The 19,109-nt window shown below is 36.7% G+C and overlaps 1 long non-coding RNA gene across 1 annotated transcript; it reads left to right on the forward strand.

Moving 5' to 3' along the window:
• Positions 1-1,240: 1,240 nt before the first annotated feature.
• On the forward strand, positions 1,241-5,074 carry LOC139744099 (uncharacterized). Its single transcript, XR_011711806.1, has 3 exons — positions 1,241-1,312; positions 4,259-4,395; positions 4,975-5,074. It is a non-coding gene; the product is annotated as an uncharacterized lncRNA (long non-coding RNA).
• The last annotated feature ends 14,035 nt before the right edge of the window (positions 5,075-19,109 follow it).

A 19,109-nucleotide genomic window follows, 5' to 3' on the forward strand; every position in this document is an offset into this window, starting at 1 on the left:
GCCTGCTCATTGTGTCATACTTATAATTTTTTATGTTTGGTTAGCCGAGCTGAATAGTGTCGGAAAAGGGAAAAAACCGAAAAAATCTTGTACTGACTAATTCAAAGTGAGAAACTATATTGTGAAAAATACGTATTGTGGCCATGTTGTGGCTCATGAGCACAGAGATCCGCTTATCAAATAAAATGCGTAATAGAAAACATGGATTTAGGAATTATATTCGATCAAATCTTCATCACTTAAACTACGTTTTCAAAATGAAAATGCTGCCCATGTTTTAGTTTTCTTTGATCAAATCGAGAAATTTGAAATTCAAGCGCATACAGAACAGTTTAAGCTTTGGTAAGTGCGGGCTTACGGGGTGAAAAGAGAAAAAAAGTGAGGAGAAAATTTCATGCAATATCACTTTAATCACGAAATCGACTTTGATTACACAAGGTAGTGAAGAGGGTGGTTTAAGAAAAGACTGCTAGCTGACAAGGCTGACAATGTATCGGAACCCTTAGCTGACGGAGGAGATTTCCTTTCCAAATTTTCCTTGGCACACTATGCACTGCCCTGAGAACAATGGGATTGTGCAATACGCTCATGATTTCCTCAAAGATTTCACCATAGCTGTCTGTTAGCCATAATTCTGTTAGCAGAAGATATGGAAAGGAACAAAGCGATACAAAGCAAACTCAAGTGCCTTCGCCATTGACAGAGAGGAAGACGGGGAAACACAAAGTTGAAAAAAAGGGAACATGAATTTCACCGTGGGCTTTTCGATATCATTCTTTCCGAAATGTTTCATAAATTCTTCTCAAGTCTCTCCTCCCCCGCCCCCTCCCGTCATTGTTTGTCATCGAGTCGGATCGGTTCGATTGAGTGCTCCTTTGTTTTAGTTTGTTTTGAGTGATTTTTTTTTTTTTTTTGGGGGGGGGGGTGTATTATAAGACAACTTCAGAAAGGTAGAGAAAACCCTGGGATGGGAATTCCCCTACCTCTGGCGCTATGTTGCCCAATACAGAATAGCGTATATCATTTCAGGTTACTTTTGTCCATGGCAGTAGGGTTTTTGATGATCACCGTGTTATGATCACCAGACGAATACTTGTGTTTTATTTTTATTTTCTTTTTTTATATTATAAGACAACTTCAGAAGGTAGAGAAAAACCCTGGGATGGGAATTCCCCTACTAAACTCTGGCGCTATGTTGCCCAATACAAAATAGCGTACACTGTATATCATTTCAGAGTTACTTTCGTCCGTGGCAGTTGGGTTTTGGATGATCACCGTGTTATACAGAAAGCAAGGAGGATCTCCACCTCTGGTGAGTTGTTCTCTTCGAATGATTTTTGTTTTCGTTCTGCCGTGTTTTTTTTCTTAATTGCTTGGCATATTGCTTATCATAATTAAAGTAACTATTATTCCATCACATACCATAAGAACGTATGTGTGTGTGTGTGGGGGGGGGGGTTCAAATGTAATATCTATATCTGATTTGTTCCTGCATTAACTAACTGCTCTTTGTTATCGCTTTGCTATTGTTACTTATTGTTACATCTCATGTCTTTCAAAATTAGATTCCCATTTCTCTAGACAAGCTGAGGAGGCATAATATATATATCGTATATCATATTTGTCACAAGTGTTTGTAAATAAGTAATTCATAAGTTTTATGAGTGGTTCATAATCTACAAGCTTTGCTTTTTAGTGGACCTCTCTATTCTTTTTTCCTTTTTTTTTTCAACTGAAGCATGACTTTGAATTTTTTTTTTTGCCAGTATGCGCTCTTATGTTTATCGATATCATTTGTTTATTGCAAAGTTTTTCTTGTTTATTAGATGTAATACCTGATTTATCTTGTGTTATGTTTTTGTTGAAAGAAAAAAGAAGAATGAAAATAAATGCATTGAAAAAAATTGAAATAATGCCTGAATTTTTTACAATCCTTTTTTCTTTTTCTTTTTTTTACAACGTTAAGTCTCAATGTGGCGGTTTACATGCCCTATATTGTGACACGATTAGCCTGAATTGTTTAATGATATTGATTTTCCTGCAATCATGACAATGTCTCGGGATAGGTATCAGAAGTAGCGCCCATCAGTCTATTCCTCAATTTACATATTATGTATTGAATAACAACAAAAAACAACATGAATATAAATATATATTGTAAAAGGGTCCCGTCAAGTATAACATTCATATAGCTGTCTGTGACCGTGACGTCACTTCCTTTGAAGTGCAGGAAGCAGCAAAAATGACGAGTGAGAATTCGAGTGTCCGAGGCCCGAAACTCCTGGGGCCTGTTTCATAAAACTTGTTATCAGTGTCAACTGCCACATTTCTATGACAAATTTGCCTCAGCCAATCAGATGTAAGGATTTCAGTAGCTTGTCACATGTATGACAACTTGTCACTGATGACGGGTATAATTACATACAGACACACGATGATCCCTTTCAAATGAAGAAATAATTAACATGAAACGAGTGCTACATCTGTCTGTAAATGATAATTATTAATAATAATCATCCTTATCATTTATATCATAGGATTATGTTTGTATATATGTATGTATTTATTTCTCATTCTATTTCTATCTCTCTCTCCTTCTTTCCAGTTTATGTATTTTATTTTCTGGCTGTGTGTGCGGGGGGGGGGGGGTCTCTATTGCTTTCCGTTTTCCTCGGGCTTTCGTTTTACTATTAAAGCTTTCGGCTTACTACGTTTTACTCGTATTAAGTATATCCTCTCTCAAATTTAGAGCCAATGTTACAAGCATTATTAAGACATGCTTTCAGCCATCTTGCTGCTGGTATTCTATCCATTGAAGTTATACAGAAGGCTTAACGGTGCACCACATGTTCTTTCTTGGGTATGGGCCCTATAATGGGTCTCCCCATCCCCTGCCTACGGAGAGTGGGTAGGCTCCTTTCAGGGCCACATATACATGATACATACAAAAAAGAAAGAAAGAAAGAATACGTGGTGCACCGTTACGCATTCCACCACCGAACGTCTTATCTCGCCACGGAAACCTTTCATGAATTTGTATAATAAGTCAGTTCGTAATTAGCTCATTGTGTATACTGGCACAAATGACCTTTCTTTTTTTTCACTTGGCTAGGCAATTCACTTGATCTGAAAGCAGCATAATGAATGGGCTTGCCTGACGTAACAATTTATGGAATTCATGACCAAACGAAGAATTATGCAGAGCAGCTGGGTGACCACAATGATCTGTCAATGTAACATATGGGGATTAGAGCATTATTCCATTGTTTGTACTAAGATTTTTTTTTTGTATGTTAGTTAATACTGCCAAATAACCAGGCCTGATGTCTGGCGGATATGCTGGAAAGCACTTTTTATAAGGGTCACATGAATACTCGAGTAATCATCACATCACATATGCTTAACTCAGTGAATTTACAAACCAATATGCATCTTCGTACAAATGACTTTTTTCTTCCGCTCTTGCGCAAAATGGACCACGAACTGATCTACTAGTATCAGGAATACACTGCCGCCAAAGCCCCGAATGAGGGCGCTACACTCTTGCTATTAAGCACTGGCTATTGAAAAAAAGAAAAAAAAAAAGAAAGAGCAGCTTCTTGACATGCACACTACTGAGTAGTGCGCTCCAGCTGTGCACATGACGACCTCTGCTGCGCATTATGTGAATAGGTTTTCAGATATCACAAATTTACAAATCAAGGAATAATGATTATCAAGTGATAATTGAGATACGAAACACCTAGAGGTCTCCTTCAACCCCCGGCATTGCCACATGAACAACGATGAACATAGAAGTATACCCATCTCTTTGTACACCCTTGGAGTTGGAAGCCACGCACCCCCCCCCCCCACCCCTTGATACACCTGATGTCATCACATAAATCACATAAATAAAGTCTTTACATAAATCTCAGAATGACCAAAGTTGCTTATAATATCAGCAACTGCATATTTTGTAGCGATAAGAAATTTCAAAGAGAAGTAAAATCCATTTCACAAAGTCTGTCACAAGTATGTTTTATGAGCGAAGAGTTTCTGTTGATTTATTTATTTATTTGATAAGTTGATTTCTTCGTGATAGTGTTAATGGCTTCAATGAACGCTAATGGAACCACAATCACTACCACCACCACCACCACAACAACAACAACAACTTTACGTGCTAAATTCAATCTAAAAGCTTAATTGACGACTTTTATTAAAATACAGTATTCACAGGTTCACTGTCCATAACAATCATTATCTAATATTGTAGGAGAAAATGGAAAGCGCCCTCTATTCGTCCCAGTCTCGTCAACTCATAACGCGCCTGCAAGCCGTCATTCAGAGAATGGATAAACGGTCTGCAGTGATAAGACGAACATTAGAAGATTCTTCGCTCAGGCTCGACGGGTGAGATGAATATTGTAGAGTCATGTGTCTGGATTGCTGCAATTTTACTGCCTAAGACATGTATGAATTATATTATAGTTGTTGTTGCCGGTTTCTCCGGGGTAACCTCAAACCACTTCCAAACTTTAAGACACAGGGTGTAATTTGGATTTGGATTTTGGATTTGAATGAATAAGTCCAAATCCAAAATCCAAATCACACCTTGTGTCTTAAAGTTCGGAAGTTTGAGGTTACCCCGGAGAAACCGGCAACAACAACAACAACAACAACAACAACAACAACATCAACAACGACAACAAACAACTTCAGTAAGGTCGAGTTTTGAGTGTCACTGTTGCCGAAAGACATGATATTATATCAAAGCATTCGTCAGTAGATCCTGAATTTTAACATAAAATTTGATGCTTTTTATGAAACTTTGCTATTCTGTTGTTGTTTTTTATTCTCTAAACTAACGAATTTAGTTAAACTACTCCTCTTTTATAGTCTGGTGAAAATGATTCACAGAATAAGATACAGTAACTATTATAACACCATCGTCTGTGATTTGTTTCTTTTACCTGGGCTTCAAATCTACAGTTACAAGTGGAAATGGAACAAGATAAAGACCAACAGTGACAGCGTGACAGTAAGAAGGGGACAACATGCTTGTTTGATCAAAGGCGCGAAAGTAGGTAAGCCCACACAATGCTTTAAACGGATATCTAAAAGCTTTCTTCCCTTTTCTTCATTGTTGTGTGTGTGTTGTTTTTTTTTAATCTTGTTTTCATAGTGATCTGCTTGTCACCCCAACCACTTTACTCAACAGTGAGAGTGTCTTTTTTTTACACACCCGCCACTCTTTATTAATCATTACTCTCACCAAAGTTGATGACAACGTCCAAAGGACTGCGCCCCCTCCATGCCCTCACACATAATGCATTCTTTACTTGAATTCAACATGTCTTTGATGGTTATCATCATTGTCACGTGCGAATGATGCCACTGACCCCTCGTGGTTCGTCTCCGGGGTCCCTCGCCCCAGGTGACTAGCAATAGTTAGCAAACGGGTATCAACCAGGCACATTGTGCCATACGCTTGAATGAATGAAACCATAATTTCATGATGATAACAGTAATTATAATGATAACTGCAGCAACAATGAGTCATAATAAGGAGACCAATCTTACCTATTCCAGTGAGGCCTAAGGTAAGAATCTTTTACATTAGGTATTATCAGACCTCCTTTACCAAGCTTTCCCTTTAACTCTATCTGTCTATAACAGTTTTTTTCCCCCACTGGAACTAAACCTTTTGAGCACAGTATAAACAGCAGAACAGTCCATCTGTATTTTGCCTTTTTTCCCCTCCTTTCATCTGTGTGATTTTTCTCAATAGCTAAGGTTATCAGGACTGGTCGATTCCCGTGGACTGAGGACACAAAATCACCGGAATGTTACCTCGTCACAGAACAGTCGGGGACATCGTTCACTCCACTTGTCCGTGAACAATGATGATTATCAGTCTTATTCTTATTAATATCATTATAGTCATTTGATCACGTTCATCACTGACATCCTTATCATTGTTATGTCATGGGATTCTGTCTGTATGTCTGTATGTATATATTTATTCCATTTATTTATTTCTCACTATCTTTCTTTCCAGATTATGTTTGTATGTTTGTTTGTTTGTTTGTCTCTATTGCTCTCCGTTTTCCTCGCGCTTTCGGTTTCTCTCTTATATACGACGTATATCCTCTCTCAAACTTGGAGCCAATGTTACACGCATGATTATGTACACACGTGCTATCGGCAATCTTGCTAAACCACCGTCTGCTGAATTTCTTTATTAAGAATACATACGGTGGCCCACAAGGGAATACATTGCCGCCAAAGCCCTGGAGGAGGGCGCTATACTCTCTCTCTATCCAGTGTCTCTATCTATCTAATATGTCAAACAAACAAACAAAAAAAAAAAGCTTCTTGACATCCAAGTGCGCTCCTGGGTACATGATGGCCTCTGCTGCGCATGGTGTGAAAAAGGTTTTCATTTCAGAAATTCACAAATTTAGGAATTATTTATAGTGATGGAGATTCGTGCAGGATGTTTTTTTTCTTTTAAATCATTTCAGTCTTCAGTTTTTGTGCAAACTATTACAAAAGCTCAAACCCTCAAAATTTCTCCCCTTCTAAGATATCATCAGTTGTAAAATCAGCTGAAAATGCATAACACCTCAACTTAATCACTGCTAATACACCTCGTCATAACCATGCCCACCGGCTCAAAGTAGAAAGATATGTTTCATAGAGTACCATTCCACATTTTTTTTTCTTTCCATACTCTCAATTCTGGAACGATTTCCACATAGCGAGGACTATTATGTAACTGTAATAGTCATATCTGACGATTGGTTTTACACGACCTGTCTTGTTATTGTGAGTTTGTGTATTAGTCAAGGTAAGGTGCATACCACTGGGCATTTGGGTGCTTCTCTTTCCGTAGTAACTTTATCATTGACGACAGAATGTTAATGTTACATCAACATCATCATAATGAATGGCGTGTAGAAACATTGTATAAACAACATGAGTTACCATCTCAACAATGATGATTCCATCACTTGATTTGCAGTACGAAGAGATAAATCATTGTGAGATATAATGATGATATGAAATGATAATGACGATGATGTTTACGATAACCTATTATAATAACAGTAAAGATATAATCAGAGAAATAATGATAATTATAATGATAGTTGTCATTAGTATTATCATAATCATCATCATTATTATTATTATTATTATTATTATTATTATTATTATCATTATTATTATCATTATTACTATTAATTGTATTATTGATATCATTACCACTATTAGCATTATTATCATAATTATCATTGTCATTCATGTTATTTGTATTATCTTTTATTTCTATCATTATCATTGTCATTATTATTACAATCTTATCAGCATCATCATAATCATTCTTTATGATACACATGGTTATCTAACCAGGACAGGAATTTCCGCGCTTGGCACTATTCTTCTGTAGAGCCCTGTCATGATTACAAATTAAAGGGGCATTCCAGACAATTTATGTAATTCACATCAGTTAGCACATAGTCGATGGTGCTGTTACGTACAGAGTCGTGGAATTTATTACGGCCCTCGAGCAGATAAACCAGTTCTCTGAAAAACCCATCCATATTACATTGAACAGGGATGAGGACATATGCAGGGGGCTCACACATTCCAGTAATGTAGCAGTGTGCTTACAAGTTCACTAGAGAAGAATTTATGCATGTTTTCTTCATTTGTTCTGCTTCCTTGAGCAGTCCAATTGTGCATTATTATTTGTAGCTGCTATAATACTGACATCATTCTTGTGTATAGTGATTTGTTATGCGATATTTGAAAGCATTCTTATTTCTCAGCCCACTCACTAAAAATTATGAAACTCTGTACCTAGCATAACTAAATTGAATTTCAAATGCAAAATTTAGTCTAACATCATCTGGGGGTTACCTTAAGCCCCGGCATTGCCATCAGAATATAGAAGTACAGTTGTATACCCATTTCTATTCTACACTTAAGGTTGGAGTCGGAAGCCACCTCCCCTTGACACTCCTAAATCCTAATAAAGTTTTCATTTGATAGAAGGGTGTCTTTCTTCTTGACAGTATTTATAAATTGGCATCACAAGGCGTTTTCACATCAGCCCGATAAAAATCCAAGCTCGAGATATTTTTCGCGATCGCAAATTAGCGCACTATTTCATTCCGAGTTGGACTCGAGAAATTTTCTCGATCAGAGCGATACAATTAGCGCGCTAATTTGTGTTCACATTATCAAATAGCGCGCTATTTCGTGAACGGGTTAATTTCCCAAGTAAGAAAATAGCGCGCTATTCCGAAACATCGGGCTGATGTGAAAACGCTTCATGAGCTCTAACCTTTTCTAATGGAAATCAAAACAGCAACAACGGTGCGTCATAAATTCTCATTCGTTATTCATCGCTATTGTTGTTGGGTTTTTTTCTTCCAAGATACAGGTTACATAAATGGAATTCACTGTTCTTGGTATCTAATTGTAGGAGAAAATGGAAAGCGCCCTCTATCCGTCCCAGTCTCGTCAGCTCATAACGCGCCTACAAGCCGTCATTCAGAGAATGGATAAACGGTCTGCAGTGATAAGAGAAACATTAGATGATTCTTCGCTCAGGCTCGCGGGGTGAGATGAATTGAGGTTTTTTTTTTGTTTTTTTTTTGTTTGTTTACTCTCCATTTCACATTAAAAGAATACAGAGAACAATGCATGAATCACACATAAACCACAAAAATATTACAAAATTGATGAATTGCCCATCATTCAGAATTATTATCATACTGATTCTGTTCTTCCATGTTAGTTTCATTTCATTTCATCCATTTTTTTTTTAGTCTCTGTATGGTACAAATAATAAACTGTGATCACTTTCAGAAATATACACATGGTTCATAATAATTCATGGCTGATTTTGCACATGAAAGGTAAGCAAGTCATTGTGACAGAGAACGGAGACATAATAATAATGATAATAAAAGAAGGTCAAGGTACCGTACAGGAGGATCCCAAATAAGCCGAGCTTAATATTGGGGCCTCATACACAAAGAAATAAACAGTTTCAACAAACTATCGAGTTACTTAACTACCAAAAAAAAAAATATATACATATATTTCACACAACAAAACATACACGGTCATGTACACAGGTGATGCTAAGAAAGAAAAATAAAGAAGAATGAGCCCAGCATACACAGAAATGCTGAAAATTATATATAATAACATACGGATTCAAACATACATATAAATGATACATATTTCATCCCCTCGTAACTAACAACTGAAAATGATAAAAGTAAGAGTCATGCGTGCTGGGTTGCTGTAATACCACTGCTTATATGATTATACATGCATTTATACATAACAACCAATGAAGATCTTAATGACAAAACGTATCAAGAGCCACTAGTAAACATTTTAAAGTAAGTAAGTCATCAGATACAGCAAAATTTACCACTGATACCTTATTTGTAACGTAACAAAGAACATTCTAGAAGTTTTGATAAAAAAAAATCACATTCGTTCCTTTTTTTATGAGCACGTACAATTGATAATGCCTCAAATTGATAGGAATGGAATTAACTCGCTTTGAGATGAAACTGTAATGTCTTAGAATTTGTGTCTAAAAGTTCGGAAATGGTTTGAGCATGTTGACTTTGCCCTGTAGAAACTAACACAAAAATAGTGTCAGTGAGGCCAAGTTCTGAAAGTGCCACTTTTGCTGGAAGACATGACATTAAAGTATACATTATCTATGAAAGTCGATTTCGAATCTTTATATAAAAATTTATAATGTTATTTATTGAAACTTTCCTGTTCTATTTTTTTTCTCTCAACATGAAGTTAACTAAACTCCTCTTTTATTTATCTCTCGAATGAAAAGTGTGAAGCAATTGGACTTGTTTCTTGTTTTGTATCCCATATTTTAGATAAATGTTTTCTCAAAGTTTATAGCACTTAAGAAAAGACTAGAGCTTATAGGGGCTGGTGGAAATGATTCATATTTTACAGGATGAGATTATGATTATAACAGACTTGCCTGTGCCTTGAATTTTTATCTGGGTTTTAAATCTACAGTTACAAGAGGAAATGGAACAAGATAAAGACCAACAGCGACAGCGTGACAGTAAGAAGGGGACATGCTCGTTTGATCAAAGGCGCGAAAGTAGGTAAGACCACAAAATGCTTTAATCGGATATCTAATAGCTTTCTTCCCTTTTCAATATGTCTTTGATATCATCATTGTCACGGGTGAATGATGCCAACCTCTCGATGTTCGCCCCCGGGGGTTCGCCCCAGGTGACTATAGCAAAAGTCTGCAAACGGTATCAACCAGGCACATTGTGTCATACACTTGAATGAATGAAACCATAATGTCATGATAACAGTAATTATAATGGTACTGCAAGAATAGTGAGTCACAATGAAGAGACCAACCTTACCTATTCCAGTGAGGCCCAAGAGAAGAGTTTGTTACATTAGATGTTATCAGACCTCCTTTACCAAGGTTTTACTTCCATTCTATAACAGTTTTTGTTCACTGGAACTAAAACTTTCGAGCATCCAGGCACCACTACAAACAATAGAACAGTCCGTGTATTCTTTTGTGTGTTTTTTCCTTTCATCTGTGTGATTTTTCTCAATAGCTGAGATTATCAGGACTGGCCCATTTCCATGGACTGAGGACACAAAATCATCGGAATGTTATCACGTCACAAGGCAGTGGGAGACATCGTTCACTCCGTCCACTCAAGCTGCTGACATACCTTTCTGTCTACGCGAAGTGACGTCAGACGTTCGTCCTCCCGTCGACGATCGCGCTCCAGACGCCGAGTCAAAGTCCCATCAAGTACATTCTCTCTCAAACTTTGAGCCAATGTTAAACGCATGATTATGTATGCATGCTTTCAACATTCTTGCTGCATGTATTTAATTATGTCCATTGAAATTGTATAATTAGGCATACATTGCCGCCAAAGCTCCGGAGGAGGGCGCTACTACACTCTTGCTATTACCGGTATAAAGTATTTTAAAGAGCAGCTTCTTGACATCCAAGTGCGCTCCTGGGTCCCTGACGACCTCTGCTTATAGATTGGATTAGATAAAGATAGGTTTCATAAAGTGCCATCCCACATTTTTCTTTCCATAATGCCAATGCTGGAACGATTTCCACATGGCGAGGGCTATGATGGTACTGTCACATCAATATCTGACGAGTCGTTTTATGAGGCCTGTCTTTGTGCATTAGTCACGATAAGGTGCATTCCATTATTCATTGCGATGTTTCTTTCAGATGACTTTACCCCTGGTGACAGAGGGAAAAGCAAGAGAGCTGTTTTACAGGTCGCTTATTGGATACAGAAAAAAAGAAGCAGATATGACTGAAAATCAAAGACACGTATTCCTATCAAACAGTTTAGGAATTTATTGTATATCATTTTTTCAATTGACATAAATATTATTTATCCTTTGCACACGTCAACTAGTATGTCTGTGATTCTATTTTCCTTTTTATGTCTAATACTACTACTAGTATGCTAATCTTATAATAATAATGATAATAATGATACTACTACTACTACTACTACTACTAATAATAATAATAATAATAATAATAATAAAAAGTATTCATTATTATTGTTATCATTATTATTATCATTATTATTCATATCATTATTATCATTATCATTATTATCAATAATAATGTGACCGTGCACCTCAAAACGAACATAAAGTCGCACACACTGATTTTGCGTGAGGACAGAAAATGAAGTGAAATGGGTCAACCTAGTCGAACTTGACTTTTTCACATTTTTTGAAAGAGCGGGTCTTCTTTTACATTATGCTAAAATTTGGTATCATAAAACGGGCAGGAAAGTGTGTTTTTTAGCGGTTTATCTCGAACATAGACTAGTGTGATTAGGTGTGTCTTTAGAATCCCTTTTTCATTTCTGAAAAACCTTGTCCACACTCTTCACTTTCAACTCTAATAACTTTTGAAAGGATAGTGCTACTGCTTTGAAAGTTGGCATTGATTATGGAAAGAATGTGTTAATGAGGCATGCTTAATTTCAGTTTAATCTGATAATCCCTTCATTGTTGTTACTCTGATGGTTTACTTCCTGTTTTTGTCCCATTCATCGCACAGCCAGCACGGTTTGGTAAAGATTATGCGCTTGAATAGACACTCTACTTCAGAGCCTCTCAGTTCACACTTTTCCTGAGTTTGTGCTTTCTTTCCAATATTGATATAGGTTAGGAGAGTCCATTTGATTTGAGTTATACATCATTTTAAAGCTTAAAGTCTGCTCTTTCAGAATATGGTCTTAACTAAAAATTCATGTCTGGCGACTTTTTGTTTGTTTTGAGGTGCAGGGTCACAGATTATTGTTATTGTCATCATTATCGTCATCATTATCATCATCATCATCATCATCAATTACGTTAAAGATGCAAATGATTTAATTACCCATAAGAGCAGTATTCTTCTTTAAAGGCATTATTTACCATGCATTTGCATATGTAGAACAAAAACCTATCTTTAGTGCTTCAAAATAGTTCTAAAATGTGAGCTAGGGAAAGGAACAACCAATGTAAAAATGTTAATCAGTACTATGAAATAATGTTAAGTATTGTTAGATATACAAAATGCAAACAATATTCATTATGATAGAATTGTTTCTATAGGATAAACCGTCTACAGTTATGGTTTATTGAGAAAATAGTGATATCTCATTATGGTGGTATTATGTACAGATTTATGGAATTCATTTTGGTCTTTGACCAGATAAACCAATACATGTACTCTAAATATTCAAACATATTACACTAAACATGGATGATGACACAGGATTCTCACATGTTCCATTAATGTAGCAATGTATTCCATTTCTATGTCACTTGCGTAACAAGTTCACCTGTGTAGAATCCAATCGCATTTTTATGTGTAACTGCTATGTAATCCTTATTCAGTGAAATTTTTATATGGTATAGGATGTTTTGTAATACAATAACTGACCTATACGTCAAACGTGATAACCCGAACATTTTTTAAATCACTGCCCCCAATGGCAAACAATACCTTTAAAGCTTGCATGACGACGCTGTCGTTGTTGTTGTTTTCCAAGATACAATTTACATTCTGTTCATGTTTCTAATTGTAGGAGAAAATGGAAAGCGCCCTCTATTTGCCCCAGTCTCGTCAACTCATAACGCGCCTACAAGCCGTCATTCAGAGAATGGATAAACGGTCTGCAGTGATAAGAAGAACATTAGAAGATTCTTCGCTCAGGCTCGACGGGTGAGATGACATTGATGGTATTTTGGTTTAACTGTCCATTTCACATTAAAAGAATACACAGAACAATGCATGAATCATACATAAGCCACAAAAAGTTTACAAAACTGACGGATTGCCCATTTTAGATTCATTATCATCATAATGATTCTGTTTCTCCATGGGGTTTCAGTACACAGAAATGCTGAAAACTATAATGTATAATAACATATTCAAACATACACATAAATGATAAATATTTCATCCCCTCGTAACTTCAAACTGAAAATGATAAGAACAAGAGTCATGTGTGGATTGCTGTAATATCACTGCTTATATAATTAGGCCTATATATATTATTTTGTACATGATAATCAATGAGGATTGTAATTGCAAAACGGATTAAGAGCCACTTCAAAATATTTTAAAGTAAGTCCGTCATCAAAGCAAATTTACCATTAATACTTTATTTGTAACATAACAAAGAACATTCTAGAAGTTTTGATGGAAAACAAATTACATATTCATCATTACCTTCCTTGTTTTTTTTTATAACAGATAACAAATGCCTCAAATTGATAGGAATTGAGTTAACTCGCTTTGAGATGAAACTATAATGTCTTAGAATTTGTGTCTAAAAGTTCGGAAATGGTTTGAGCATGTTGAATTTGCCCTGTAGAAACTAACACAAAAACTTAATATTTTCAGTGAGGCCAAGTTTTGAAAGTGCCACTATTGCTGGAAGACATCACATATCAAAGTATATATGTCAATCGATTTCGAATCTTTTCATAGAAGTTTATAATATTGTTCATTGAAACTTTCCTGTTCTGTTTCTTTTTTTCTCTCAACCAATGAAGCTATACTCCTCTTGTAGGGACTACTGGAAATCATTACAGGATGAGATTATTATCATAACGACTTGCCTGTCTGGATTTTTAAATCTATAACTTACAGTTACAAGAGGAAATGGGACAGGATAAAGACCGACACTGACAGCGTGACAGTAAGAAGGGGACAACATGCTTGTTTGATCAAAAGCACGAAAGTAGGTAAGACCACAAAATGCTTTAACCGGATATCTAAAAGCTTTCTTCCCTTTTCATCATTGCTGTGTTGTTTTTTTTTAAATCTTGTTGCCATAGTGATCTGCTTGTCACACCACACACTTCATTCGACAGTGAGAGTGTCTTTTTTTTTTTTTTTTGGTTCTACATACCCGCCATCCTTGGTTTATACCATCATTATTGACAACGTCTAAAGGACGTCCGTGCACCCTCCATGCCCTCACACATCTGTCATAATACATTCTTTGAATTCAAACTCAAAGTCTGCAAACGGTATCAACCAGGCACATTGTGCCATACGCTTGAATGAATGAAGCCATAATGTCATGATAATAACAGTATGATGATAACTGCAACAATAATGAGTCACAATGAAGGAGACCAATTATCTTACCTATTCCAGTGAGGCCTAAAGGAAGAGTCTATTACATTAGGTATTGTCAGACCTCCTTTACCAAGGTTTTACTTCCATTTTATTACATCTTTTTTTGTTCACTGGAACTAACACTTTGGAGCACCTAAGCGCCAGTACAAACAGTAAAACAGTCCATGTATTTTCTTCTTATTTTTCATCCTTTCATCTGTATTTCTCTCTGTAGCTAAGATTATCAGGACTGGTAAATTTCCGTGGACTGAGGACACAAAATCATCGGAATGTTACCACGTCTCAGGGCAGTGGGAGACATCGTTCACTCCGTCCACACAGGGAGGTGATCCTTCCTGGTCCATTCAAGTTACAGGCGAAACACCTCTCTGTCTCAGTGAAGTGACGTCAGACGTTCGTCCTCACCTGTACCTGCAAGATCTCGCCCCTCCAAACGCCGTCAAGTCAAACTCTCATTACGAGCAGGCAAGAATGGAAACAGCGCCCCCAGTCGAACATACCCAGAGACCGAACCACTGTCGTCTGCGAACATGTGCATCGAAGAGCATGCCCCTCAGTAACGTTGTTCTCCAGTCGACATTCTTAGGTTGCGTATGTGCGGGCGTATGTGCGGGTGTAATTTGTGTATGTTTAATCAGGACTTTATTCAAATCATGACATCATTCAAGTTCAGGCAAAGTGAATGGACCAATGTATACATGAAAGCACCACGTCCAACGTTTCGTGCAAAATGAATGACACGTTAAAACACGCATATGAGTTACAAAATAACTTCTAGAAAGTTACATTCCTACAACATAAAAATACACATTAATCATGTTGTAGGCCTATACACACATACTCTCAAATAATCTCCTATGATACAAAGAGATCAGAGAATTTCGTATTATAATAATCCTAGTTGGACCAGTATTCCCACTGCATGGTAACCCCACAATACCGGGTTTTTAAGATTACCGGTAGGCCTACTTAACAGGTCAAGTTTTTGCTTTCACTTTAACACGATCGTTGTTTTCGTAATGCCTATTGATCTTATCTGAAGACGGGACATCCTTCCTAACTTTTGTTTTTCCAGCACAGCTTCACAAAACACGGACATTTCCACCGAGTGAAATGGTTCGTGTATTCCGCCATCCAGATACGTGTACTGTTCATGTAGTACTGAAAGCCCCACCCATCACCCATCCACCATGATAATACTACATAGCATGTGGACTTCCGTTATAACGAAATCCTCGGGACCGGCAGTTTTCTTTTGTTATATCGACATTTCGTTATAATCGAACAAATAACCAATTAAAAAAAAAAAACCATAGAGCTGATGATAGCGGCTTGAATCTCTACTTCGTTGTAACTGGAATTTCCTTCGATATAATCGTATTCGTTACAATGGGATCGCGCTGTAACACACTCGCCTTTCGATTCCCCACATTATAAAGCGCGTCCAACAATAAAACAGTTTGGTGCATTGTTTCTCCTCTTTCTCTTATCTACACGTCTTGTTGAAATGGCACAGCAGAAAGTAAATAATTGTACCAATGATGTTTACAGAAATAATAGTCGCTGTTGAAAAAAAAAACCCACTTAGTTAATCTTTCTTGTTCAGGTATATAGTTTATGTTTATATCCATGTAGTTATATAATAACACACAGTATTATCTATCTTTTTTTCGCTCTCTAGTAGAATAGAAAGTAAGATAAAGTAACAATATATGACATTTACAGAAATAATAATCGCTGTAATAAGATCTTGTAATCAATCTCTCAGATAATCTATATCTTTGCAACTGATTGACAAATTGCCCTACATCGACGTAAATAAGCACTGAATTGATCAGTGTTTTAGTAGTAGCCATGATAAAAAAATCATGGGCGTACATACTCGAGCAGGATTTGAACCTACGACCTCCTGATCACCGGACAGGCGTCATCTCCACTAGACCACCGAGCTTTCGCCCGAAGGCAAGTGTTGGTTCTAATCCTTATAGCATGCAGCGGGTACTGCTTTGTTATTCAAATTCATGGTTTTCTTCCGTCGAGATGTTTTCATTGCAACTGGTGATCAGGAGGTCGTAGGTTCAAATCCTGCTCGAGTATATGTACGCCCATGATTTTTTATCATGGCTACTACTAAAACACTGATCAATTCAGTGCTTATTTACGTCGATGTAGGGCAATTTGTCAATCAGTTGCAATGAAAACATCTCGACGGAAGAAAACCATGAATTTGAATAATCTATATCTTTGTTGTTCATGTATAATTATGTTTATGTCCAGGTATGTGTATGTAGAACAGTATAATCAGTATAATCCGAGCGCATGTAGATATTATGTCCATCTATACAAACTACGATAGTAATACATTATAAGTAAAAGTATATGTTTACATTTCACGGAGGGTACGCAATGCTGCAAGTTATTACCTCGTTGACATGAGGATTGGGATATTATATTGGCATTAACATCCATTCACGAATCAACTAAAATCTACAATGGTCGATGGAATTTTACAGAGAAGAGAAATTTTGTCAGTCTTTGAGAGGTCATTCCATAAAGTCTGACTATCGATAGAGGTTTTCTTGAGGAAAAACTGAGTGACCACACCTTCGGTCATCATCGATACTCATGGTGGAATCGATCTAGCCATAAAAAAACTGTGCTTTCATCAATATTCTCCACGAGAATCTCATTTGTCTTACACAAATTTCGACATGATGACTAACTCAATCAAAAAATTTGTTATAATCATGATCTTTGGAGCTATTACAATACATCATTGCAAAATTGCGTTGTCTATATCTGTATACTACTAGTACTTGTGTTGTATATAAGTTGTGCCTCATTTATATTCTATCGTACCTGCGTATACACACCTGATATTTTGTGAAACATCATTTCAATTCTATTCAACTGAATTATTTCCTGACTCGCAACACTGTTTGTTAGATGGCGTATAAATTGAACTTTGCGACTTCTCTGCACAGCATATAATACTTTATATACCTCATATATAGATTCCTCTCATCTGATTGGTTAAAAGTGGAGTCATGAAAATAGCTGTGCCCCATTTTTGATCAAAATGACGTCATGATTTACCGTGCCCGGGGCATAGAATCAACTGTGCCCTGTAGGATTGGAGACAGTCGTAACCCCGTACACATAGATCACTCATAATGGTATACGCACCAATGATACGACCGCCGCGCTGTCGATCAGCGTTGATTACGAGCTTGTTTAATTCAGGTAACCTTTTAACCAATCAGATAAGAAGAATCTATATTTTCGGTATATAAAACAAATAATGACAGCTTGATATTCGGGGCACAGTTAAAATTATGTAGGCCCTCGGTGATGTGAAAACCATAACTATGCCCTCAGCTTCGCTTCGGGCATAATCATGGTTTTGACATCACCTTGGGCCCATAATTTTAACTGAGCCCTTCATAGCAGTCATTATTTGTATAATATATTGATATCGATACAGGCCTATCTATTCCAGGAAATGATGTGATATGCTGGAGGCGTGCTGTGTTGTTGCGATACTGTCTATCAATGCTATTGTCACTATACGAACAATAGCCAGACGTGACTGGAAGGACACATGCGCTGGGATATAGGCTATAGAGCTGATAACAAATAATGTTCATAACACGCTTTATTCTCAAACCAGTATACCATTCTAAAACAAACACACACACACACACACACACACACACACACACGCAAGCACACATGCCGACAAACTTATACGCACATACCCACACAACTGATCTTTGTTAATAGTTATTTTACGCCTAACTTCCGGATTAAAACTACTGCCAGCCACAAAAAGATCAATCATGTGATGAAAAATCTCATGTGTAATGATAAACGATGTATGTTGTACATGTATCTCCAAATTTCATTAGCGTGTATAGTGTATGTTTACCGCATATTATGAAATAATATCTTTGTCAACTTGAACTGATGTATAACATTAGTGAATTAAATGACGATGAATAAAATGCAAAATATTCAACTTTCACTGTGCTGCAATGCGGGCTGTTTATTCACATTGAAGTCAGGTTGGTTTACATTGCATGTGCTTTACTGCATTATAGACATTGATTTCAGTTAGTCTCAGTCAAAATCAGGAAGACTTGCCAACTCTGCAGTGACACTCAAAGTACTAACATATACATGATATACAGATATGTATGATGACTGATATATTTTCTTTACAAAGAAGTACTAAGCTTATCACAGAACAACACTGATGCTATATAAAAAAAAAAAATCATTTCCCACCTGTATTCTCTGAAAGTGTACAGTTGCCAAATACATTGAAATGCACATGTTCTTCACTGTACTTACACGTAATCATTTTATTTCTTTGTGCACGTATTTTTCATAAAGA

The sequence above is a fragment of the Diadema antillarum genome, unplaced genomic scaffold (genome assembly GCF_040938485.1).
Source record: "Diadema antillarum isolate AM-2024a unplaced genomic scaffold, OU_Dant_1.0 seq00001136_RagTag, whole genome shotgun sequence".
Taxonomy (NCBI): domain Eukaryota; kingdom Metazoa; phylum Echinodermata; class Echinoidea; order Diadematoida; family Diadematidae; genus Diadema; species Diadema antillarum.